The 27,237-nt window shown below is 40.9% G+C and overlaps 1 protein-coding gene across 15 annotated transcripts in view; it reads right to left on the bottom strand.

The window, feature by feature from the left end:
* The window catches only part of SIPA1L1 (signal induced proliferation associated 1 like 1), a 366,695-nt gene that overhangs the window by 334,335 nt on the left and 5,123 nt on the right, over positions 1-27,237 (bottom strand). For 3 of the 15 annotated variants that reach the window (XM_078053861.1, XM_078053862.1, XM_078053864.1), the window contains one exon: positions 9,925-10,006. The exons of the other annotated variants lie outside the window; for them this stretch is intronic. The gene's annotated coding sequence lies outside the window, so the exon portion shown is untranslated. The remainder of the gene's footprint in view (positions 1-9,924; positions 10,007-27,237) is intronic. 15 annotated transcript variants of the gene reach the window in all.

Raw genomic sequence — 27,237 nt, 5'->3', positions numbered from 1 at the left:
TTAAAACTTTTAAGATAAAACATAAATCTTGGAACAAATTTATAACCGCCCCTAGGTTATCAAAAAGAGGCCTGTATACCCCTCTCTTATTAAGGATGCTTTGGTTATAATTTATGACAAAAGTTAGTACCAATTCTGCCAAGAATTAGTTGTGCGATGTTGGGCAAGTCATTTAACCTTTGGGCTTAAGCTGACATGAAAAGCCAGCAGAGCCTATTTCTAAGATACCTTCTAGGTTTCGACGATGGACTCTGAGAAACAAACTGAGGGTTCTAGAGGGGAGGGGGTTGGGAGGATGGGTTAGCCTGGTGATGGGTATTGAGGAGGGCACGTTCTGCATGGAGCACTGGGTGTTATGCACAAACAATGAATCATGGAACACTATATCGAAAACTAATGATGTAATGTATGGGGATTAACATAACAATAAAAAATTAAAAAAAAAAAAAGATACCTTCTAGGTTTCTTAACATCTTCCTAAGACATTAAGGATCGGGCGCCTGGGTGGCTCAGTTGGTTAAGCAACTGCCTTCAGCTCAGGTCATGATCCTGGAGACCCTGGATTGAGTCCCGCATCGGGCTCCCTGCTCAGCAGGGAGTCTGCTTCTCCCTCTCCCGCTCCCCCCTCTTGTGCTCTCTCTCTCTCAAATAAATAAATAAAATCTTTTAAAAAAAAAGACATTAAGGATCATCTTTATTTCCCTTAAATCCTAAAAAATCAAATACATCTTTAAATAATAAAAATGAGTATTTATAAGTTACATTATGGCCCAGAACTTACTGGGAGGCTACCAGCAGATTAGATAAATGAAAATTTCAGAATATTATGGACTTTATCTGCATTAAATGGGTCTCCCTGTCTCGTTTTCCAGCTCCTCTGAGCAGGTGTACAGATGCATTTTCACATCTGGATGACTCTGTTGAAGGGTTTTTCCAACTCTCCCTAGGCCTTGATCCCTTCCTCTTCCCGCCCCTGCTGCCTCAGGACCCTGATTCTCTGAAATCTGGCTCTATTTGCCACAATGCTGGAAATGAAAAGCTTTTCTATCAATTAAATTTAAAACCAGCTGCCATCCAAATCTATATCTGTACATTTTTATCACCGAGTAATCGAGATTTTAATGTCTAAAGAATTTGTTCCACTGATAATATCTGAAAATTTAATGACTTTTTTTCACCTGAAGCCGAGTTCCTTCCTTAGCGCCAAATAAGCAAGGAAGTTCCAGAATACTGTTTATAACACAACTCACAGCCTTAAGATAATTTACTTTCTTTACATACCAACTGGTCATTTTGCCATCCCCAGTGAGTTCATGAATAAAATAAACACTAGGATTGAGAATCTGGCATTTTACTAGTAGAAATCCTAAAGAGTAGTTGTTTTTTGTCAAGTTCATTCATTCATATACTGATTATCTCCTACAGGGCAGGCACTATTTATTCTTCGTGCTGGGATATACAAACTGACAAAAGTCTGCCTTCACGGAGCTTGTAGTCTGATGGAGGAGACACCCGACACACAGAGACTATATGGACATAATATAGACATAATATATATGATGTACTCATAACCAGTAAACATAACATACAGACATATGACATGGGAGATACATATACAATGTGAGAGAGAGTATGTGGTACTGAAAAGAAAGAGGCCAGGATGGTAGACTAAGGAGATGGAGGCCTGAACGGAGGGAGGGTGAATTGCAATCTTAATCGGGTCAGGGTAAGACTCAGAGCAAAGACTTGAAGGAGCTGAGAAGTGAGTCAAACTAAAGCTTCCTAGTAATTTTTACCTTGTACTGACTGTGCATATATTAGCAATGCCTTATCAAAACAACAGTGTATGGGCAAATTTATGAACAGCCCAGAAGAGTAAACAGAAGAGAGCTGTGTGTAAACCCCCTTCGTTTTTGCAGCTGAGTTTACCAAGCGAAACTTACATCTTCAATTAGGCATGATCATTATGCAGTTTTTTTCTTCCCCAAGTGTTAGTTTGAACAAAATTCTTATTTCTGTGACCCATTTTCCTTAAAAGTCAAAAAGAAATTTCCAAATATTACTTGACACATGAAAGAACAGCAGTATTATCCAACTAACAACCCACTGAGATGTCCCAACCAGGACTTAAATCTCAGTATGAGAACCCAGGAAGCACTGGAGCTTCATCCCACTGGGGAGAAACCCACGCTTTCCCAGAGGGATTGGCAAGGAAAGACCAGGCAAGCTGTGAAATCAGGAGGCCACCCCACCTCCCACCACCAACAACCAGCTGTCTAACCCTGAGCTAATCCCTTCACTCCCTGGCCTTCGATTTCCTCAACTACAGATTCAGGGCAGTGGACCATGTGATTTCCAAACCCCTTCCAGGGCTAGGTCCATTTCAGAAAAAAAGTTAGGTAAATAACCATATCTGAAAAATTATAACAATGCTAACCCACCGTCACAGATCCACACACTTTAATTTGTTCTTCTGAGAACAATAATGAATTTATCCTGACTCATGCATAAACCCTCAACTTTCTCAGATCAAAAGATTCTCAAGAATGGGGCTGGACTGGTTCACCGAGGACAAAAGAACTTGCAAAAAAAGACATTATTTTTGTCTTGGCTTCATTATCAACATACTCTCATTAGACTAATATGGAAATCCTAAACTAACACAAGCATGCACCTGCTGGGGTTTCAAATATTCTTTACGCACCACCACCCCCAATTTTAAAAAGTGTGTTTTTAAATAGTAGGCTTCCTTCAAAGTTACTTGCAATCCATTAGTCTTCTTACCACAGTATTATTTCAAAAAGGTGCTGTGATGATCATCTTATTCAGAGAGGCCCCAAATCTACACTTCCTCTCACCACTGTTAACAGCTCCCTTCTGGGTAAAGCCCACCTTTTCGCTGCAAATTACAAAAGAAAGCAAATAAACCAACTGGGGATGGAAGAATTATGTTTCCTGCCTTCTTCGCCCTACAGTACAGGCAAGGCTTATGAATTAGATTCTACCAACCTGGCGCACCGCATGGGACTCCTTCAGAACAGAGTCCTGTTACGTGGGAAAAGCAGCAGGGTGGAAGGATGTGTGGCATGCATTTTGCTGGCAATGTGGCGTGCTTCTGGCTCTGGCTTCCTGATTTGGAGCATCCCGACCCAGGCAGGGGCAGCAGTCCCTCGGAGGGCCAGTCCCACAGTGCAGTACTGGCAACCATTCCCAGAAACTCGGCCTCCGGGCTCTTTCGTCAGCCCTCCCGACGATTTGCTAAGCTACCTATCACCCCTAATAAATCCCTTTTTGTTTACACTAACTAGAATAGATCTTAGTATCTGTAACCAAAAACCGTGACCAATTCACGTAGCACATATTCCTTTCATTATTTCCATATACAAGAGCTGAGATTGAAAGACACAAGGAACACACAGAACATTCCACTATAAGTCAAGAGTTCTTTGTTTCCAGCCAGGGCTCAAATCCACAATCAACACTTCCAACCTTTCTTTATATGTACTTTCTCATAAATTTCATCACCTCTCCCATGCAAGAAGAAGAAAATGATTTTTGCCTAACTAATTTTCTATCAATAAAGAGGCTGATGACAGTAACTTGGCGAGATATTTGAGAACAGGATACAATAAACATCATTTTCTATACCAGCTCAAGTTTATGGAGCAGCCTGTAGTGTTAGGCAGCACTTGGAGAACATTCCCAAACTGCAGACAAGGTGATCTAATGCTGTGTTGCAATGCCAAAATGATCAGCACTCTGTGCCAAGGCACAACTTAATTCACAAAGCAGCGATGAACTTTTCACTTATTTTCACCCATCCCTCAGGGCAAGATAATCATGTTAAACCCACAGACACATCAGGTAACTAAAATATTACCCTAGGACCTAACACCAAAAGCAGACTGGAAACGCTAAGAAGTGATTATGCATGTTAAAATTCTCTTCTCGGTAGAAAGACATTAAGTCCCACAAAACCAGTTGACAAAGATGAGAAAAGTAATCAGTTGTTAGTAATACGGTTACTTGAAATGGCAGGAGAATCTTACAAAGGACATCTGATATCTCTGAATAATCAAATTACTCTGTACTACCAAACCGCACACAAATATTTCTCAGGTAATACTCAAAGGCAAAACTTTTATATAAAAGATCACTTACACACTTCTGAAACCTATTAATGACACTGATACTCATTCTGAAGGCGACTCAACGGTCTGCCAAATAGAAAGTGGGTATTCAATTCAAAGGAGAGCACAAGTACGCATCAAGAGAGACTCCAGACAAGTCTACTAGCGTTGGTGCCAACCTCACCCTGGGTCACAGGTCCTCAGAGCCACCCCAGCTTCCTGACTGTGGCACCACTCCCCTCCTGCTGCCCGAATACTCTGTAGCGCGCTTAGCTTTAACACTGGTGGTGGGGAGAATGGGAATACACAAAAGTCAAAAATAACTATATTCTTCCCTAAGGACGAGGCAAATCAGCTTGCTCAAGAAAACTCAGAGCCTGGCTTCTTCCAAACAAAATTTTAGAAACAATAATTCAGAGAGCCTCTAGGCAAGGAAGTTACTAAGATGAGTATGGAGCTTTACTATGATTACACGTGCACCATATGTGTCCTTGAGATGCATCTGGCTCTCTCTCTCTTTTTTTTTTAAGAAATGAAGTATTTCTGGGCTAGAAATGACACATGGCCTACTCTCAAGTTTTTTTATGGTTTCTCATATTTAGACTCTAACCTCAATCTATTGCAGGTTTAAGGATGGATATGATGCTCACTCAATAGTATCAAAGTCAAAAATACATATGTAATACTGCCGATGAGTGATTCCCAAAGCTAGTCTGCAAAACAATACCTGCAACTGTAGGTCCTCAGAGAAATGAGGGAAAGAAAAAAAAACTTGTTCATGAGTATTTCATAAAGCTAGCTCAATGTATCCAATTTAAAGGGTTGCTCTTTATTCATTTATGCTCTTTATCCTTTCTATTCTTTTGGTATTCAAATGGCCTTTCTTCATAAAATGCTGAAAATTTTAATGTCTTTAATTTACATTCAATTAATTAACATATAGTGTATTATTAATTTCAGAGGTAGAGTTTAGTGATTCATCAGTTGCATATAACACCCAGGTGCTCATTACATCACGTGCCCTCCTTAATGCCCATCACCCAGTTACCCCATCCCCCCACCCCCTTCCCCTCCAGCAACCCTCAGTTTGTTCCCTATGGTTAAGAGTCTCTCATGGTTTGTGTCCCTCTCTGATTTCGTCTTACTTTATTTTTCCCTCCCCTCTCCTATGATCCTCTGTTTTGTTTCTTAAATTCCACGAGTGAAATCATATGATAATTGTCTCTCTGATTAACTTATTTCAAAATGCCGAAAAATTTTAAAAATTATATCTGTAACCTGTACCTTCTCTATCTCCAACATCCCAACTCCCCTCCTTCCAGTGGCTCAGGCAAAAAATAAAAATAAAATAAAACCTAATGCCATTCTTGGCTCCTCTTTCCCCCTCCACATGTCCAGACCGTGAGCATATCCTGTCAGCCCTGCTCTCAAAACACATCCATAACAACCACAATGAAGATACAGAACATTTTCACTGCCCCAAAAAGTGGTATCAAAATGGCCAGTAAACATATGAAAAGGTCCTCAACTGCCTTAGTCCACAGGGAAATGCAAATTACAGCCACGATGGAATGCCTCTACCACCCACCGGAACAGCTACAGTTCAGGAGTGTTGCCAAGAATGTGGAGCTCCCATAGGTGCTGACGGACAGCCACCTTGGAAAGCTGCTTCTCAGTGTCTACTACAATCAATATACACAAACCCCATGACCCAGCAAGTCCACTTCTAATTATATCCCCTATAGAATGTCTTCACCAAAAACACATGCACAGAAAAGGCAGCACTACTCACTTGCCAAGGACAGGAAACAATCGTGTCATCATACAATGGAATTCTCTATAGCAACAAAAACGAACAAACTACAGACACCTGCAAGGACATGATGAACCTCACAAACACCATGTTGAATGAAAGAAGCCAGAAACAAAAGAATTTATTATACATGATTGCATTAATATAAAGCTCACAGGGGTGCCTGGGTGGCTCAGTCGGTTAAGCGGCTGCCTTCGGCCCGGGTCATGATCCCAGGGTCCTGGGATCTAGTCCCACATCGGGCTCCTTGCTCAGCAGGGAGCCTGCTTCTCTCTGTCTCTCCCTCTGCTTGTGCTCTCTCTGTCAAATAAATAAAATCTTTAAAAAAAAAAAATATATATATAAAGCTCACAAACAGGCAAATGGTAAGTTACGGAATTAGTAGTCAAGGGGTAATACTTTGGGAAGGGGTGACTGAGCCTCCTGAGGGGCTAGAAACATTCTTTTTTTTTTTAGGATGGTATTTATTTATTTGAGAGAAAGAGTGAGAGAGAGCATGCACAGGGGGAAGGGCAGAGGGAGAAGAAGACTCCCCGCTGAGCCAGGAGCCCCACTCAGGACTCCATCCCAGGACGCTGGGATCATGACCTGAGCTGAAGGCAGACACTGACTGAGCCACCCAGGCGCCCCAGGGGCTAGTAATATTCTATTCTTAATCTGAGTGCTCATTACACAAATGTATTCACTTTGTAAAAAATCATCCCACCGCACACGTACTTTGTGCATTCTTCTATATGTTTTTTACACTATTATATAAAGTTTTGTTTTGTTTTTAATTACCTTCTCAATAAGGCTTTCTCTGGCCTGGTTTCATGAACATGTCCACCGCTCCCCAGGATTTCACATCCTTTCTGCCCCCTCCCTTATTTTTTCTCTTTAGCACTTGTCAATATCCGAATGCTGTCTATTTTACATACTAGATATATTTTACAAACCTACCTTGTTTATTGTCTGTCTCCACACACTGGAAGTTCCATGAGCATGAGTATTTTTTCCATTTTTCTGAGTATGTACTACTGAGTCTCCAGTGTCTAGAACAATGCTAGCTATCATCGATAGTAGGCACTTAATATATACTGATTTAATTCATTTATTAAGTACACAGCCTTGCCCAATTCAATTATGCTTGTGGATCTGAGCGGTAATTCTTACCGCCGCCATGGTATGCTGAACAGTAAGCCAGTTCTGCTCTGTTCTGGCTTCATACTTCTCCACGTGGTTCTCAGAGCTCTCATCTGCCTGATCATCTGCTGGATACTCCCATTTTTCCTACTTCCCAATCAGGTTCTGGACAGTATAACACTAACATTCTAAATTCTATAACATCTATGTTTATAAATGAAGCCTAAGGCTGCATTAACTCATTTCCTAATTCCTAAAATCCACCTTGTGGACTCGTACATACTGAGTTTAAGGTCAAATAAAAATAACAAAGAAACTTAACTCTATTTTTTTTCTCCACATAAACATATAAATCAAGAAGTATTCACATCTTAGAGTGAGGTCTTTCGTTTCTGGTCCTAAATGTAGACATTTTCGGGGGTCTCTCCACCTCTTCCTATAGCAAGTTCTAGCTCGCCATTCCAACCCTTGAATTCTTTTTTTTTTTTTTAAAGATTGTATTATTTTTAAGTATCTGTACACCCAATGTGGGCTTGAACCCACAACCCCAAGGTCAAGAGTCCCATGCTCCTCCAACTGAGCCAGCCAGGCGCCCCAACCCTTGAATTCTTCTAAGGCAGTGTTACTCAACCTTTTGTTGCTATTGCTCCCTAAGGAGATTTTTTTAGACATTTTCCTTAATCACACTCCCCCATGAAATTTTAATACCACACATATACTGTATATCTACTTAGTACTAATGTATATTGCACTTCAAATATTAAAGAAAAAAATGTCTGCCCTCCCCCAATTTCACTTCCTTCAACGTGTGTTTTAAAACCTTGCTTCTGTCAACTACATTACCTTACCTTTCTAAGTTTCCTTCACACGGACATCTGTCAACAATAAAACCATCTCAGTAAAAGACAAAAGTTGTGGGGCTGAGATCAAGAGTCCCATTCCACTGACTGGCTTGGGCATGTGACTTGATCTCAGGGCTGTGAGTCCAAGCCCCATGTTGGGTGTGGAGCCTACTTTAAAAAAAACAAAAAAAGATAAAAGTTGTAACCCCGAGAAGTAGAGTCTAACAGCACAGTAGGAAAGGCTTCCCTCCCAGCTGAGGCAAATCCATTAAAACTACTATTTTTAAAGTACACTTCTCCAACAAGCAACAAAACCCACCAAACACCCAGTTCGCATTTTCCATCTCATTCATAAGGACAGCATTTTGTTAAATGAGACATTTTGTTGAAATCAAAAGACAGCAATCCCTTAACTAATAGCCTATCTCTCCTTCTTAAAATCTATTTTTAAGAAGAACACAAGATAAGCACAAAATGACTTATTTTAGTCTCTCCTAAATCCCTCTAGAATCTGTTCCTTTTCTTGGCCTCTTGGCCTGCGTACTCCCTACCTTCACTCTTGTAAGAGGCCCCCCTTGCCCTAGGTCCAGATTAGTACTTTTTATTTTCCACGTTATTAGCAAACTTTTTAAATGCAAATCTGATCTGTCTGCTCCCAGGATATTTAAATCTTTCCAGAGCTCTTTCCTCCCAGTAAGATAAAAGTCCCAACTCCTCAGCATGATATGCAAAGATTTTCACTGTGAAGCCAATCAGCGGCCAGTCACATCTTCCTGTTTCTAGAAAGCTTTTCATAATCACTTTACCCAGGATAGGAGAAATGCTCTTACACCCATACCAGCTGGTACCTGCCCTCCCCACCTCATCCACTCACCCCTGGTCTCTTCCTATTTTAAGAAGCAAGGTCACCTCTTCAAAGATTTCCTCTTCTCCCCCTCTCCTTCCCAGGGCCACAAAGCACCTCATAACCAGCTTTACAGGCACTCTGCATACATTTGGTAATTACTTGCTTATCAGAATGGGTCTGTTTTCCCCCACAGTTGAGCCATTTAAAGGATGCATGCAAGGAAATGCACTAAGAATACTTGCTTCAAGCTGATATCCTAAATTGGGAGCTTGACATTCATCTTTGTATTCTAGCACCTGGAGAACCAGGAACCTATGGGAATTGGAAGCCCAATAAATACTTTTGGAATGACAGAAACCCTGCTGGTTCCAGATAACCACTACCTCTTTCTCTCAGTGTTATCAATCACCTGTTTAAACCTAGACTCAATTTCTGCCAGAAATTCACATGCAACTTAATCCATTTCCCTTTCTTTAGAAAACAAAAACACTGATTTCAGGAGCTTCTCTCACCTTCTCATTTCTTGAAGTTTCCAAATGGGTTCCTCGAAAATAATTGCAGAGTTTTCAGTATCCTAGGAAACAACTCATTTCAGCCTGGAGACTTTTACCTACTTTAACTGAGTGAGAACGCTCTCACTTTACTGCATCTTTTGTATTCTACCCTTCTGTCTGAAAACCACTTTCTTCGCTAGAGAAGATAGCAGAAGGAGTGAATGACTCTGCACTCCCTCCTTGAAGATTAAACAGTGGGTCTAGCTTCATTCTTCTTCCTCATCTTGTATTATAAACTGAACACTAATTTTCATATACCTGATCTTTATTAAAGCTGAACCCAAACATACTTGATAACACAGCAAGTCCACTCTTAGACATATATCCAACAGAAATGCATGTCCATGTGCCCCTCAAAGGATGTAATAGCCAAAGATCAAAAATTGAAACCCAAATGCCCACCAAGAGTAGAACATATCAATAGTTGTATATTCATACAATGGAAAACTATAGAGCAATAAAAAAGAACTACAGCTGCAAAGAACACATGGATACATTTTACAAGTTAAACAAAAGAAACCAAGCACAAATGAAAATACCCTTTATGATCCCATTTCTACAAATTTCAAAAATATGTAAAAACAAATCTATGGTTTTAGAAGTGAAGAGTGGTTACCTTTGGGGAAGAAGGAGGCTAGTGATGGCAAAGGTGCATGATGAGAAGGCTTCTGGGGCTGGTCATGTTCTCTTTCTTGACCCTGCATGGTGATTACACACATGTATTCATTTTCTGATAACTTACTGAGCTCTATCTTTATGATGCACTTGATGTGTATTATACTTATAAAAAAGTTTTCTTAAATTACTGTAGTAATTTCAAATCTTTCCCTACAAGTCATGGGTCATTCTAGATATAACCTTTCTAAACATTTGTTGGCGTTCAGTCTGTTCTTTTGCTTTCATGCTTACTATGTGCCCCTCTTTTATACACCACTTAAATGTGGCTTCCTAAGAAAGTAGAAACACAACCCACAGAAAAGGAGAAAATTTTTTCAAATCGTATCTGATAAAAAATTTGGATTTAGGGTATATAAACAATTCTTAAGACTCAACAGTAAAAAAACATACAACTCAATTTTAAAATGGGCAGAGGAGGGGCACCTGGGTGGCTCAGTCAGTTAAGCATCTGCCTTCAGCTCAGGTCATGATCCCAGGGTCTTGGGATAGAGCCCCAACATCGGGCTCCCTGCTGAGCAGGGAGCCTGCTTCTCCCTCTCCCATACCCCCTGCTTGCGTACTCGTGCACTCTCTCTTTCTCTCAAATAAAATAAAATAAATAAAATCTTTAAAAGGAAGGAAGGGAGGGAGGGAGGGAGGGAAGGATGGAGGGAGGGAGGGAAAGAGGGAGGAAGGGCGGGCAGAGGATCTGAACAGACATTTTTCCAAAGAAGATATACAATGACCAATAAACACATGCACTATGGGGGCACCTGGGTGGCTCAGCTGGTTAAGCATCTGCCTTCGGCTCAGGTCATGATCCCAGAGTCCAGAGATTGGGCAACCTGCTCAGCGGGTAGTCTGCTTCTCCCTGTCCCTCTGCCCTTCTCCCCTGCTTCCCCTGTTCCTGTTCTTGCTCTCACGTGCTCTCTCTCTCTCAAAAATAAATAAATAAAATTTTTTTTAAAAAGTGCATGAATGATGATCAACATCATTAGTCATCAAGGAGCTGCAAATCAAATCCACAATGAGATCCCACTCCACACCCATTAGGACTGCTAAAATAAAAACACCAAACAATACAGCAACAAGCGTTGGCAAGGATGTGGACAAACAGGAACCTTCACACACTGCCGATGGGGAATGTCAAAGGGGACAGCTACTTTGGTAAACAGTCTGGCAGGTTAAACAGAGTTACTACAGAAGTCAGCAATTCCATTAATAGGTGTACACCCAAGAGAAATGAAAACATGTGCACACCAAAACTTACACATGACCAGCAGCATTCTTCTTAACACACAAAAAGTGAAAACAACCCAAATGTCCATATTACTCGGTCATGATAATAAAGTACAGATGCATGATACTTGAGAACATCATGCTAAAGAAGCCAGGCACAAAAGACCACATATTATAGGATTCCATTTACATGAAACACCAGATTAGGCAACTCTATAGACAGCAAGGAGATTAGTGCTTGCTTAGGTCTGAAGTTATGGGGGGGCACCCCAAGAGCTAAAGGGCATGGGTTTCTTTTTCAGGTGATGAACATGTTCTCAAACTGTGGTGATGGTAGCACAAAGCTGTGAATATCTTAAAAACCAGTGAATTGTGCATTTTCAATGGGTTAATTTGGTATGTGAATTATATATCAATAAAGCTGTTATTTTTTAAAAATCTGGCTTGCTTTGCAATGGCCCCAAACAGCTGCGCTGCCTTCTCAGAAGCCAGCCCCATTTTTGCTTATCAGTGTGATTTGGAATCTACAATCACAACTTTTGTTTCTTGGAGCTTCCCACCCATCTGGATGAAACCATACTCCTTTTTATAGTTCTGCTGGCCTTGGAGGTACCCTATCTTTTCTCTGAGCTTTGTGAAATCTCCTTCTAAAAATCTAGGCCATAAGACTCTTCCATCATGAAGAAATGGAAGCCACTTTCACCCAAAGTTCTCAGCATGAATCAGTGAGCCACAATTTCCATCTTCAGCCTTCTAAAAATAGATCAAGGACTTATCAGATGTCTCCATTTATCGGGTTGAGATTTCCACAAATACACAGATAGTTGAAATGCACCATTTATAAACTATCTTCTCCTTGTGCCAGCTTTGAACTTATACATATTTATTCAGGGATGCATGTAAGATTAGGCTCTGGGAATACAAAATTGCAAAAGACACAATTCCTGGCCTTCAAGGTCTAACAAGAGAAGCAAACACAGAAAAATAACTTTAACATATTCTGACAAAGCTCCCCCAGCTTCTCTCCATCCTGCCACTTAATAAGTGACTTGTAATTGTCTGAAACCCGTCTGTCAGCTTGGCTTGCTTTCGTGAGAACGGATGTGCCCTGTGAGTCCCAAAGACTGACAGTGACCTGAACCCAGGAGAGCTTCAACAAACTCTTGATTGAATATGTGAATGAAAAAGCATGACTATGCAAGGAGAACCAAGTATGTCATACATAAGCACCTGTCCTGCCCTTTAACCTCTTCTCAGTTACAAATCCCAGCCACATTTGGCCTTAGCACAGTCCTTGCTGAGGCCGGCAGGGACCAAATGAAGCTGGGAAGATACCCAAGTGGATTCCTCCCTCTCTGCCCCCGACCTCTCCTTCATCTGAGCTCTTAGCTTTCCTACCCTTGCCTTCCTCCATCTGACGCCTGGGCGAAAATGCTCAGGATAACCTTTCAAAGACAACTGTGATGAGATGGGATGTTCCTGTGTAATGGAGATGAAATTTATGGCTCCAAGAACCCACCATTATAACCCAAATGAAATGTATCTTTCCATCAGGGTCTTTAAAAACCCAAGGGAAAGAGACCAGGACAGCTGAGAAGCTGGGAGGGCTTGCAAGAAGGGAGGATGGGTAGTGACACAGACTGGACTGGGCTGGGCGTCTGTTACATGCCAGACCCTGTCCCTGCTGCCATACACCTGCCATCATCATTAGCGCTCCCAAGGGCGCCTGGGTGGCTCAGCAGTTCGAGTGTCCAGCTCTCGATCTCGATCTCAAAGTCATGAGTTCAAGCCCTGCGTTGGGCTCCATAAAAAATTAATAATAATAATAATAATAATTAGAGCTCCCATCTATTGGTACTAAACCCAAACTGTGGGGAGGGCGTGACATACATCATCTCATTTCTTTTTGACAATAACCTTGCGAATTAAAGCATCATCACTGTCCCCTTTTTCAAAAACAGGTAAGAGGTTAAAGAATCTCCTGAGGTCACAGTGGTAGGATGGAAACCAGGTCTCAGGGCCCAAAGCCTGTATGTACCACTTCCACTTACCAAGAAACACTGTGTAACATGGGAACGCAACTTAGCCTCTGCACCCATGTTCTAAATCTAAACTGTAAAAATGAAGGAAATTCCTTCCTCAAAAGTTGGCTTTGAAAATTAAATGAGACAATATATCCAAAAATGTACTAGTACATAACAGACCCTCAAAAATGAAACTGTTTCTGTTTTTTCTGTTGTTTCTCCTGCTGTGAACTTCCTGGCCTTAAAGCATGACCACACAGTGGACACACTGTAATTTGTAAATCAGCTCTCACACCCTGTCCTTGAGGGCAGGCTCTGGCCTACTCATACCCACCAGGTTAAAATAAAATTAACGTTTGAGAAAAGCATATAGAATGCCAACTACCACCTTACAAAGTTTTAGAACACAACTCACTTGCAACTTAGAAACTATTCACAGAGAAACCTAAGGTCAAAGCTGCTCTTGGTTTTGTTCCCCAATGTTTTTCTCCTGAGGAAAAGCAGACACCCCACCCCCAAAGCTGCTGTACCCAATGCCATATGCCCACGGTGGAAAATGCTGCCATCTTCCCGGGGCCTCTTCCTTCTCCCCATCAGATTTCACCTTCAAGCCCCTTTTGCTTGTTTTCAGAAGCCATTTTTGAAAGGTAGGAAACATGGAAACATTAATTGTGGTTAGTTATCATTGGGTGGTAAAATGATGGAGGATTTTTTTTCTTCTTCATATTTTCTGGTATTTTCTAAATATTAAAAAAAAAAACAAAAAAAAAAACCTTGTGCAGTGCTTTCCTAATACAAAAAAAAAAGAAGAAGAAGAGAAAAGGAAAGAAAAGCCAATGCATTTAAATGATCTCCTTCGTCTCCTCCTGGACATCTCTCTCTTCTTCCCCACAGCTCCCCAGCGAGCTGGAAGCATCTTGAGAACAGGGCTGCTAAATCATCTGCACCACACTCCGCACAGCACCTCACCCACAGCAGCGGCCCGCCACAAAACAGCTCAGTGAGTGTCTGCTGAATGAATGAGTATTCAGGTAATATTTAGAAGCAGACTCTCTTAATGAATGGTGGGTGGACCAAGGTATGAATGTGGCATGTCTTTAATGAACGCGGATTATCATAGTTAAATATCACTATTATAAAGGTAGCTTTCAAAAAACCAAAGCAGTTAAACATGATAAATCTACAACCCGAAGACAAGGTGAACTATCAAGGTGATACTCTAGTCCCAACAGGTGACTGCACTCGACAATTTCCCAGAGGTAAACCAAGACCCGGATGGCGAACAAACCTAAGGTCCTCATGCATCTTGCTCTAAATGAGTGCCCCCAGAAATTGGATTCATTAAATAACCCCAGGGCTCTATGCCCCATTTAGAGGGCACATCATGGCCCTGCTCAGCTACCACAGTTTAAGAATACTCTTTAAAATTGATCTTTGTTCTTAAGATTAAATAAGCCTAAATATAAAAGCAAACAGGGGATTAAGCTAAAACCACCCCAGCCATGTTATCACTCCACCAAAAATCCTTATCTAATAAACCAAAGCAGAAAATTTAAGGAGTGATTTAACATGAAAGAAAAGTCTCAAATACTTGGTTTGGAGAAATGATCTGAACATAAAGTTTAAAGAAGGGTGTACTGGATTCAATAAACACACAAAGCCCACAGGTCAGCAGAAAAGTTAAGGTAGTAAACATGTTTTCGTTTTGCACCATGACCTCAGTTAACTAAATTAGCTTTTACTAAGTGACTTCAATTCTGTTTGATCAACTGAATGTGTGTTTCCTAGAAGCACACCTGATTGCCAGGACCGACCTTACACCCATTTTTGTATTTTCAATTAACTTCAGTTCTATTAACCTCTCTTTAAAAATCTGTATATTGCTAATATACCTCCAGGCTCCTAAACCACACTTATTTCAAAACAAAGCAGATGCTGACTTGATGACAGTATGATCATTTTAGGGCAAGAGGTGGAAGTCAATGACAGGATGACAACTTCACAGCAGAACCCATGCTGCAGGATGAGAAAGAAAGAAAAGACATTTCTCATGTTTCCTGTCTTGCCCTCGGTTGGGAAGTAAAGTGAAAGTGTTCTTACTAGAAAATAATTCTGTGGCTATTACAAACTCTGTGAAGATTTATATTTATTTCGCCACAACCATAAATATTTATATTTCGTCTAGCTATTTGCACTAGAAACATTTGCAACCCTGGGCCTTAAACTTCTATAGCAGGTGTGAGCCTCCTATGAGGTTGTTTCCCACATCTCAGTAAGTTCAGTTGGCCAAAGAGAATATTCAACCACAACCACTAGCTTGACTCTATCGGAAGGGAGAAAATTAAATATACTAACCATGAATTTTCTCTAGGAGTCCGAGATACTTGCTCTTGAGCATCTCCTAAAAGTCCACTCGCCTACCACCTCATTTTTCTTAGTGAAACCAGCAAGAGGAGGTGAGAGAAACGAAAGAAATGGTATAATGCCTGTGCAAACCATGTCTAAGTCCCCGGAAAAATGCAAACAGGCAAGGGTCTGCAGCTGGGCAAGTCACTTAGCCTTTCTCAGCTTTATTGTCTGTTGATAATACCTACTTCACAGGAATTCCATGGGGATAAAATCAGATGATCTAAGCAAAGAACCTATCCATTGGTAGAGCTCAGCGAAAGGTATTTATGACTATTATTAACTGAGCACTGTGGAGGTCACCTTGACAGGCCAAAGCCCTATAGGAGATACAGGAAAAGAAACTGCTAAATGGGTCACATGCCAGTTCTGGGAAATCCAGATCATCACTGCAGATACAAAAAACAGTCCCTGACTCTCCACTGCAGCAAAACACAGACAGATGATAAACTACACACCATGCTTAAAAATTCTACCAGCAAGACCAGCCTTTCATTGGAGAAATGGGTGGAGAGCTTCTATCATCAATGTGGATAGTGTTTAAAACAAATTACTAATTAGCCTTTCATTGGAGAAATGGGTGGAGAGCTTCTATCATCAGTGTGAATAGTGTTTAAAACAAAATTTTTTTTTTTTTAAATACCATGCTTAAAAATTCTACCAGCAAGACCGGCCCTTCATTGGAGAAATGGGTGGAGAGCTTCTATCATCAGCACGGACAGTATTTAAAACAAATAGGGTGATGGTTACAGCTACCCTATCATATGCAGACAGGCTTTCCGTCATTTCCAACAATAAAATATATTCTATGCACACAGCCAAAACATGACTGCAACCACTCTAGTCCCAACAGGTGACTGCACTAGACCATTTCCTAACTCAGTAGCTGCTGCAATGTAAGTTAATGTAAGAAGGTTTGTAACAGGAACTCAACAGCTTGGCTCTCACTCATGGAGTTCTGATGTCTATCTTGTAGGCTTGTTATAAAGATGAGCAGTGGTGTGACAGGAAGTGCTTGGCACATTGGGTACTCAGTAAGTAGCAGCCTTTGTAAATTGTGTAACGAGGAAGCAACAAAATCCAAAGGCTGAGCCTACCATGAAGCAATCGAAAAGAGAGTGGCTCCTTTTCAACTAAGAAATTAAGTTGTATGAAAACAATTGGATAAAGAATACAGTTACAAGCCTTACAACAGGGAAAAAAATCACTAAACAGCAGGTTAATCAGTTTGCCGCCCAAAAATGAATGCCAGTGTGCCCATTCCTCTGGGGCGAATAAACATACAAAATAAGAAATGGTCCCTATCCTCCAAGGTCTCCATCTACCTGAGGAGAAATCACATGGCTTCACCTGTCTGTCTGCATCCCCCCCCGATTCTATGTCCTATGAAGGCAAAACCCACAACGTGACATTGCCGTACGGTGCAGGCACTCAGGAAAAAATCGTTAAACAAATGAGACACTCACAGGATCTCAAAGACTAAAGGAGCTACCTGCCTCAGAAGTTTCCAAGCCTGGCTTCACAGACTACTCAATCTGAACGTCCAAGGAACAGACAGAGACTCCGTGTACTTAGCGTGTTCCCCAGAAGATTCTAACACTCCACAGAGACTAAGAACCACTAGCCTCATTGAGCCCCCAAGAACTGTCTGAATGGCCTTTACAAGGGCCCCATCCAGAATGATCCAGCCTAGGCTTGCGATGGGGAAGGCCGCCGGTCACTCCTACAGGAGGCTCTACTAGAAAGTCCTTTGTGATGCTCCTTCACATGGCTGTATTTACTCTACTCATGTCCTTCTCTGTGGGGCCTGGGAAGACAAAGGTAATCTCTCCTCCTTAGGTATGATGGAATTTCAACCCTTGTGACAGCGATGACATCCCTTCTGAGTCTTCTCCAGACTAAATGTCCTTGATGAATTGTGCATTAATTATTTAATGCTGATTTCCTTACGTATACAACACAGCACAACAGCATCTCAGAGAAGTATCAGAGAAGAGAGAACTCAAGATGAGTTACTCTAACCAGAAAAATGGCAGTGAAGGAAGCAGGCACAAAAGGATGAGAAAGACAGATAAAACTGGAACTCAGGGGCTGGTACTGCATCAGAGGGGATAAAAGCAAAACAAAATAATGATAAGGAGCGTGATATGCAGGGAAGAGGATAAGAGAGAGAAAGCTACGGGTGAGGAATTTAGTGTTTAAAATTAAATAGAACTAACATGGAACATGAACAATGGCTCAAAGAAAGTTGGAATAGTTGGGAAGAAGAGAAAGCAGAGGCCCATATGAAGGCAGACACACATTCATGGAGAGGCCAAAGAAATCAGATAAGCAGGAAGGGAGAGACCCAAGAGAAAGGTCACAAAAGCAAGCAGAAGAGTGTGAGTTTGACATGGCAAGGTATTGAACCACTTTAGTTCCCTGAGAGGGGCACACATACCTAGGAGGTCCTACATTAGAAGGAATGATCAGACAAGATGGCCTAGACAGGGGACAGTAGGAGGCGAGATGCTGACAAAGGAGCCTGCTCTCGCCACCCAGATACAAAGATCAAGGGTCTGTCCTAAGACAGTGGCAATTAAAGGAGGAAAAGTTGAAAACAAGAATCAATTCTAAAGGGAAAAAAAAAAAAAGGCAGTGCTTGGTCTCAGACCAGTCCAAAGAGAGAAGAAAGGGAAGAATCAGAGATGACATCTGAGAGCTATCTGGAAAATTCAAGAAAGAAGCAGGCAAGGCTCGGGCAAGGGGAGGCAAGATCACTGTGTGATCTCATGCACTGAGTGCATCTGAGGATTAGCATGGGGGCGGGGAAGGGGGCGGGGTTCTTTGGGGAAGCTTCACAGTTCACCCTCTGCTCCACAACACACATGGCAGCTCATGGTTTTGCTCTTCTCTGGTTTGAGTCCAAAATCTGTACATTACCACCAAAGTTAAAGTGCTTGAAAAAAAGCTAAAGTGTTCTGATAGAGCTGGCTGAAAGAAGTCAGCCACAAAAGACCACAAATTGTGCGAGCCTATTTACAGGAAACATCCAGAGGGGGCAAGTATATAAAGTGGATTAGTGGTGGCCTAGGGCTGGGGACAAACAGGGAGTGACAGCAAAAGGGGTTGGAGTTCCTTTTGGGAGTGATGAAGATGTTCTAAAATTGTTTATGGAGATGGTAACACAAGTCTGTGAATGTACACTTCAAATGCAAGAACCATATAATAAGTTAATTATAACTCAATAAAAGTGTTACATAAAGGAAAAAAAAAACCAAGAGTGCATAAACAGGTACTGCAACTTCAGAAATGTAGAGCCTATCTCCCCAATAAAAATGATTACTAGACTTGAGTTCAAATAAAAAGCCATCAGGCAATTTGGAAAATTCTAAAAGATATTTTAGAGAATCTAAGTAAGCTGTATTCCTTCTAGGGGAAAAAAATTATTAAGCATGGAAAAGACAAGAGATTTAAATACATAGATCCCTTTCAAATTATTTCTTACAACTGACCTAAATTTCCTAATATGTACTTCAAAAGTAAAGACAAAGGCTGGGGTTTTTTCAGACAATTATGTTAAGTGATATTATAATAGGTACCTATTGTTCAATTTCTTACAAGCTGAAATAAGATAATGTATAGCAAGTCAATTCAATGAAAAGCAAAAGGTTATATAACTTAACCATTACTGAGCAGATGGGTAAACTTATTTTATAAACTTGAGGACCTGAAAGAAAAAGAGAGATATCCTCTTGCCTGCAAGATACAAGAGAATATCCAAATCATTTCTGCCTCCACAATATCCTCTGAAACACATGGTTCCCGAGGCCTCCCTGCATTATTAAAGCCACTACCGCTCTCATGACGCTGAACACCGAGCACACTTACTTAGACGTCATTCATCAACAGTTACACTCACTACATGTGTCAGGCCCTCAAAGGCACCCTTAGCTTCTCTTCTAAATCACATAACCTGCAGCGGGCCCCCCGCTGATGCCTGATGGAATCCTGCGCAGTGCAGAAGCAAACCAGGAGGGAGGTGAAGAAAGGGGTTGTGCCTCTGTGCAAACCGTGTGGCGCATGAAGAGCCGAGAACCAAGAACATACACCTCTGGATGCTCCTAAAGCAACATCAGACTGCTAGCAAGGTATCAATCATCAGCAAAGACAGCATCTCAAGGACACAACTATCTACTACAATCTCTAAGGAAGGACATTTAATAAGTTCCAAACACCACTGATAGAACTATAAGACTGATGCTCTCAACTTTTTCTCTTGGATCTTAAATTTTAACTCAGTAGGGTCAAATATATATTGAACATAATCTCACCTGCCTATAACAAAACTCGGAGTAATCCAAAAACCTAGGAATATACAAATAGGTATCCTGAGTCAAGAAACATGGAGAGTGGTCTCCCTAAAAAATCTGACCTATTAGACCCTATTTGTTAACTATGCAAGTCATGGGAAGCCTCAAAGGACAAAGGCTTTGAGAAAGGAAAGAGCTGGGGTTTTTCTACTGTAATATCCTCCCACATATAGAAAATCACTTTGGCTCACAGCAATGTTTATTAAGGGGCAAGTCTGGCACCACAGGCCCACATGGTGCTTCAGGGGCTCTGCACAAAATGAAGCCCTCTGACACCTTGAAGGAAACCAAAATACCAAGTTCTCCCAGAAGCTGCCCAGGAATCACAGAATGAATAAGAAAGAAAGCTACTCCATCTATTGGGAAAGAAAACCAGCCTTTGAAAGGCCAGTGCCAACTTTCCACAATACATTCTGGCCGATGGCCTATGACTTAAGTAGTGCAAAAGAGACCACAAAGTACCTAAGATGGTAACCAGTCTACTTTCGAGAAATAATACCACCATTACAAGACATAACTTTAGAAGTTTTAACTTTTTTTTTTTTCATTTGATGTCAAGAATTCTGAGAAGGGCAAACACTTTCCCCTTTTCACAGATGAGAAAACTGAAGCCCATGAAGGTTAGTAGACCTGCCAGGCGCCAAGCTGACTTCTCCTCTTACACGTCAACTGCTAGCTTATACCCAGCGTATACAAACCAGCTCTTAATCCCCACCAAAACCTCCTCCTCCCATCTTCCCCATTTCAGTGAATGGCCCCTGCTCACTACTCCACTTGCTCAGGCCAAAAACCCTGCTGTTCTCCTGGACTCCTCTCCTTCTTGCTCTCTACATCATCACAGCCTTCAGCTGACATAAGTCCAGAATCCAGCCACTTCTCATCACCTCCACTGATCATCATATCTGACCCAGGTTATTGCTAGAACCCCCTGAAATCTCCCTGCTTCCACCTTAGTCGCCCCCACATACATACTTTATTCTATTCTCTGCATAACTGAGCTTTTGCTTTAAAAATACGTCAGATCAAACCCTTTGTGGAAAGCCCTCTGGGGGCTTCCCATCTCACTCAGAGCTGTTCCTTGCCGTAGACCCAGAATGAGAGCAGTATCTGCCATCTAGAAGGTGCTCAGTGAATACTGCTGATTAGTAAACAAAACAAAAATGGCCAAATTCACAGAGCCAGGATTACACAAATCTTTCAGTGCTCTCGGTAACCATAAGACCACATTTACAACAGCAAGCAATCCACATGGGAAGAAATTCTTAAATCTTAACTTTGAATAACTGAACCCTATCACACATAATCAATACTATGTTGAATTTCTCATGACAAATTAATATGAAAATATCATTTTCATTTTTAAAAAGCCACGAAATCTCACACTAGGTTACCTGAATATTACAAATTTGGCAGCGTGGGCTGCCAGCTTAATTTTCACAGCACTGGTCCTCAGATCAGTGACTCTTCTGTATTCAGTAACATGATGGCACCACATCTCAAGACTACCACACACATTAATGACAAGCGCTCTAAAAGACTCAGAATACAAGCACCTAGAAAAAGGGGTGGTAAACGTTTCTAAATCTCCCACCCTAGCACTATACCAGTCATCTGAAACAGGAATTAAGTTTCTACCATATTACAAGTCACGGCAGAAAGGTGAGATTCAGAACTGTCTCCTACCAAAATTACAAAGACTCTCAGAGTTGAGTTAAAATGTTGATTGTTTTCAGATCAAAGTGAAATTAATGCTAAAATTATCCACCAACACAGAATTTTCTCACTAATGTTTTAGAGTTAGAAACAAATTCTCTGAATTTCTTTCTTTAGTTCTTTCAAAAACATTTCTACTATCTGCAAAAAGCCTTCAGTCTCACTAAATCACAATAATAAATACACAGAATTTTAACAGTTGGCCTTAAAGGAAACTTAATTCAACCTCAACCTTCTTCCTCTTACAAAGGAAAAGATATCTGGTCTCTAAAAAAGTGAACAATAACACTTGTTAAATGAGTGAATGAATGAAAATCCAAAAGGGGTATATGACTCCTTTAAGATCTGACAATGGAAAAATCCAGATTAACCAAAACTAGACGTGGAACAGACGTGGAAGTAGAGGAAACCAAGACTTGAAAACCTTATCTGGGTCCTCCGGAAAAACTTAACCAAAATTCATTAAAGCCTGTTTCCTTTAGTTCTGTTACTCAGAAAAGCACTTGATAAAATAAATTTTGCCAAGACCGATCACCCTGGAAACCAAACCGGCAGAACTGTCTAGGGTTTCTTTTTTCTTCTATACCAAGACTATTTAACACAGGACTATTTTCATAATAAACAACTACAACTGTTTTGCATCAGCAGTGAAACAGGTGGCCTTTGACTAAAAGAAAAATCAACCAGATGAGAGGAACAGAACACTGAAAAGGACCATATCAATCACTAGAAGAGTATCAGCCACATGAGAGCAGGAACCATACATTCCCTCGTCACTAACAGCAGCCATTGGCCCCTGGCATTAGAGTGCGAGTCAATAAATACTTACGGGATACATGAGTAAGTTACTCCTTAGAGATTCACCCGTGTAGACATAAATTCCTTTGGTTACCACTAAATAAATCTTTACTTCAGGCCTACTAAATGCAAGCATACTACATTTTTCCTCCACAACAATTCCCCCAAAGTCCCTTTAAGTAATACACTCAACCAAAATTATCCCCATAGTTTTATTAAGAAGGTAAGAAAGTATGTCTTAAGTAGCCTAAAGTACTTACTAAAACAGCCACTTAATTTGCTCTTCTGGTTCCAATCTCTCTCATTCAATTCATCCCATACAACCCAGCCAAGTCAGTTTTCTCTCCTTTGCACAGCTCAGAAAACAGTGCTGTGGCTAACTATTCTATCCTTGTATGCGGCCTACTGCTATTCAGGGAGCAGATGAGGAAAGGCAGGGTCTACTGGAATGGAGTAGGAAAAGCAATACAGTGTCAAGGAAAACAATACCACAAGTGACAGTTATTATAATAACTGATACCACTGAAAATCTTGAGATCACCCCAGCAGCTTTCATGAAAGACCTCCCGTCACACTGCGACCCAACTGACACAGATGGTTTGGGGTATTTATATCCAGTGGGCTACACATCCAATCTTCAAGGTCCATCACCTTTTGGAAGCTTTCCCAAGCCACTGGAATAGGTATCTGTGAAGGTACTTTGCAAACCAGGAAGTGCTAGACACACAGCTCTTACTCCACTAGCTGCCAACTGATAGCCTTGCAAGCATTCTGCCATTTAAATGACTTTACCTCATTCTTTAAGAGTCTGATCCCCTCAAAAAAAATGAAAAATTCTGTGAACGTTTTTCTCAATCGTCAACTTCTCTATTCTCTATTATTTAACACCGAGAATAGCATCAATTAAAAGTAAGTGCCACTCACACTTCCAGATTTCAAGATATTACAAAGCTAGTGTAATCCCAACAGTTGTAGTACTGGCATAAAGACAAACAAACAGACCAACAGAAGAGACAGCCCAGAAATAAACCCTTGTGTATGTGGGCACCTGATCTACAACAAGGGAGCCAAGACCACCCAATGGGGAAAGGACAATCTCTTCAACAAACACTGTTGAGAAAACGGACATTCATATGCAAAAGAATGAAGTTGGACACTTATCTAACACCATATACAAAAATTAACTCAAAATGGAGTAAAGACCTAAACATAACTAAAACTATAAAATTTTAGAAGAAAACAAAGGCGGAAAGCTTCATGACACTGGCTTGCCAGTAACTTCTTGGATATGATGCCAAAAGCACAGGCAACAAAAGCAAAAATAGACAAATTTTAAAACTTTTACACATCAAAGGAAACCAACAGAGTGAAAAGGCAACCCACAGAATAGGAGAAAATATTTGCAAATCATACATCCGATAAGGGATTAATATCCAGAATATATAAAGAACTCGTACAACTCAACAAGAAATCCAATAACCCGATTAAAAAATGGGCAAAGGATTGAATAGCCATTTCTCCAAAGCTGATGGACAAACGGTCAATAAACATATGAAAGATGCTCAACATCACTTATCGCCAGAGAAATGCAAATCAAAACCACAGTGAGATCTCACCTCACACGCATTAGGATGGCTACTATGAAAAACACAGAAAATAACAAGTGTTGACAAGGATGTGGAGAAACTGGAACCCTTGTGTGCTGTTGGCAGGAATGTAAAACCACTGTGTTTTTACAACTACTATGAAAAATTGTATAGAGATTACTCAAAAAATTAAAAATAGAACTACCATATGATCCAGCAATCCCACTTCTGTGTGTACATTCAAAAGAATTGAAAGCAAGGTCTTAAAGATACATTGGCACACTCGTGTTCATACCAGCATTATTCACAACAGAAGAGGTAGAAGCAACCTGAATGTCCATGAATGGATGAGTAGACCAAATATTGTCTATACATATCATGGAATATTATTGAGCCTCAAAAGAAGGAAATCCTGTCACATACCAACACGGATGAACCTTGAGGACATTATGCTGAGTGAAATAAGCCAGCCACAAAAAGACAAAATATTGCCTGATTCTTACTTATATGAGGTGTCTTAAGTAGAGAAATTCACAGAAACAGAAGTAGAATGGCAGTAGCCAGGATAAGGGTAGAGTATGGTTTCGGATCTGCAAGATGAGAAAGTTCTGGAGGTCTGTTTCATGACAACATGAATGTACTTAACACTGCTGCACTATATACTTAAAAATGGTTAAGGTCGCAGTGCCACCATACAGATACCAAACTGGATTTACATGTTCTCCCTCCACTGCAGGAGTCTAAGCAGCCCGATCCTTTCAGCTGTTGGCAGGTATTTCCAGAGTTTTTTCCAAGTTGTCTTTTTTAGTCAATGGGACAGCATAGAGGATCAGAGGTTCCCGTTCTCACCCATTCAAAATGAAGCTTCCACAATCCCCAGTCCGCTGCTCTCTGGCTTAAGCCTACTACTTGTTTACCTTATTGTCAAGCATAGGTTCAAAAATGATATAAAAACGATTGTGTTCTCAAGTGGGTGGAGGAAAAGCGTAACAGAATCATCCACTGAGTTTCTTCACACCACCATCCACCTGATATCCAACATGCTGCCCCGGAGAAAAGCCCCAGAGTTCACCGGGATCCCCTACCCTCTCCACCCAAGCACTCTCTGCTCCCCCAAACACACATCCTCCCCAAACCACTGAAAGCCACTTTTTTAAAACATTACTTGGAAAATGGCCTTCAGAATAATCCCACTGAAGGCAATTATTTGGCTGACATTCTTGAAATCTGAATAAGCCTTTCCTGTGAACCCTGTAGCTCTCCATAACCTATCATTTACCTACTGAAACATTTTGTTATGCAATTATTAGACCTCATTTCCTATTACAAAGGATCAGCACTAAGATCCTCATTAAAAAAAAAAAAGTAACATGGAGACGCTTCGAAGAACCACAGGCACCTCACAAACTGATAAAGAGACAAGGGTTAGGAACCACAGGCAGACCCCGCCCCAAACACAGGCGCACACACAGCACACTCTCTTACATAGGAGAGGCCAGCTCCTCAGGAATCAAAGTATACTGGCAAAACCTTCGGAGGTCTTCCCCGGGGCAGCCAGAACTAGGCTTAGGAAGAGGCAGGACATCCATCAACCACACACCGACCCGCAATACAAGAGTAAGAAGAACATGTGTTTCTACAGCCTTCTGAAGAAAAGCAGTTTGGTTCTGACAAGTCATAAGCTTACATTTCTTGCAAAAATCTGGGAAAATACTGCTTTCCACTTTTTTCCTAGATACACATAGGTGAAGCAAGCAGTGACAGTCAAATTGGGTGAAAATTTCAGGACATGCAACTAATTTATAATGAATGATGTATCTTAGAGGCATTTCCTAACAAGTACTGTCCCTTCTTGAAAGCGTGAGCTACCACAGTTCGGTTGTCAGTTGCTTCTCTAAGAGCATCAAGAACCACAAAGAAACTTGTATTATTTTTACCTAAAGATGTCTCTTTTTGGTAATGACAAACGTGTTTAAAAAAAAAAAAAAATGGTTTTTCTCAATACACCTTTAAAGGTTTTTAAATTGTTTCCGATCTGGTCAAGTTGAGATTTTTAAGAACCTCATTTTTAATTTGTAATAAAAAGTTTACAACTTGATTTTTTCAAAAAAATCAACAAACGGCAAGCACCTGTTAATAAAGGTCTTAATAAAAAAAAAAAAAAAAAGAAACTTGTAAAAACCAATAGTCAATCAATTCTGGGAACCGAGACTGTTAAAGGGAACACAAGGAGCTCACAATATATCCAACTAGAATACCTACCTAGGCGAATACTCTGGAATATGAAGAAAAAAAAAAAAAAGATAACATAAGAGCCAAAGGAAAAGACTCAAGTCTGGATTATAGAAACATAATCATTCACAATGAAGGTCTTTGCTTTTTATTTCTCACTAGCTGTCTTCTGAGTAGTTGAGAATTCATTCTAAAAGGAAGCAAGACCCTGAACCACAAAAACCAATTAATGATTATACCTATAGCTTTGGTAAAAGACTTTGTGAAAAAAGTAGAAAAGAGAAAATAACCAGAATTAACTATTGTATCTGCAAAAGGCATTGAACCCAGACCTGCTCTGGGGGAGGGCAGAGGAAAAAGAATCCAGTGGTGGCCAAGGCTGGACGTCCTGTCTTACCCGCTCACGTCGCCTCTGAGAGACCCCTGTGCTTGTGCAAACCAGCCTCTCTAAGCCAGCACACTCCCAACAGGCATCCAGCTTCCTGCCTCTCCTGAGCTGAAAAGAGGGAAATTTAACCTTATGTAATTGCCTGTCTCCCACAGCTTAAAGGGAGGCATACTATAATCCTAATTAGAGGGAGAAGTCGGTGCAACATGACAAGGAACAAATTAGAAATCTAGAGACTGGAAATTCTGATCCCAGACCTCCAGAGGCAGAGAGCTGGGGCCTCACCTGACTCTGCCGCACACCCGCCTAGGTGCTGTTACGTCCTAGGGTCCAACTAAAAAAGCTCCTGATGTTCCTCCATGTCATTTGAGGGTCATCCCTCTTGATCTTCAAGAAGACACTCATGTTCTCTTTACTCTCCCCAGGCCAGAATAAAAGGAGAAAATGGATGTGCCCTGGCCCCTATATCAAAAGATATACCCCAGTGGATTTTCTTACCCTCGTGATCACAAACCCAATCACACTCATGTCCCT

Source organism: Halichoerus grypus, chromosome 8, assembly GCF_964656455.1.
Source record: "Halichoerus grypus chromosome 8, mHalGry1.hap1.1, whole genome shotgun sequence".
In the NCBI taxonomy this organism is placed as follows: Eukaryota; Metazoa; Chordata; class Mammalia; order Carnivora; family Phocidae; genus Halichoerus; species Halichoerus grypus.
Note: the sequence above shows the minus strand (reverse complement) of the source record. Positions and strands in the feature narration are given on the sequence as shown.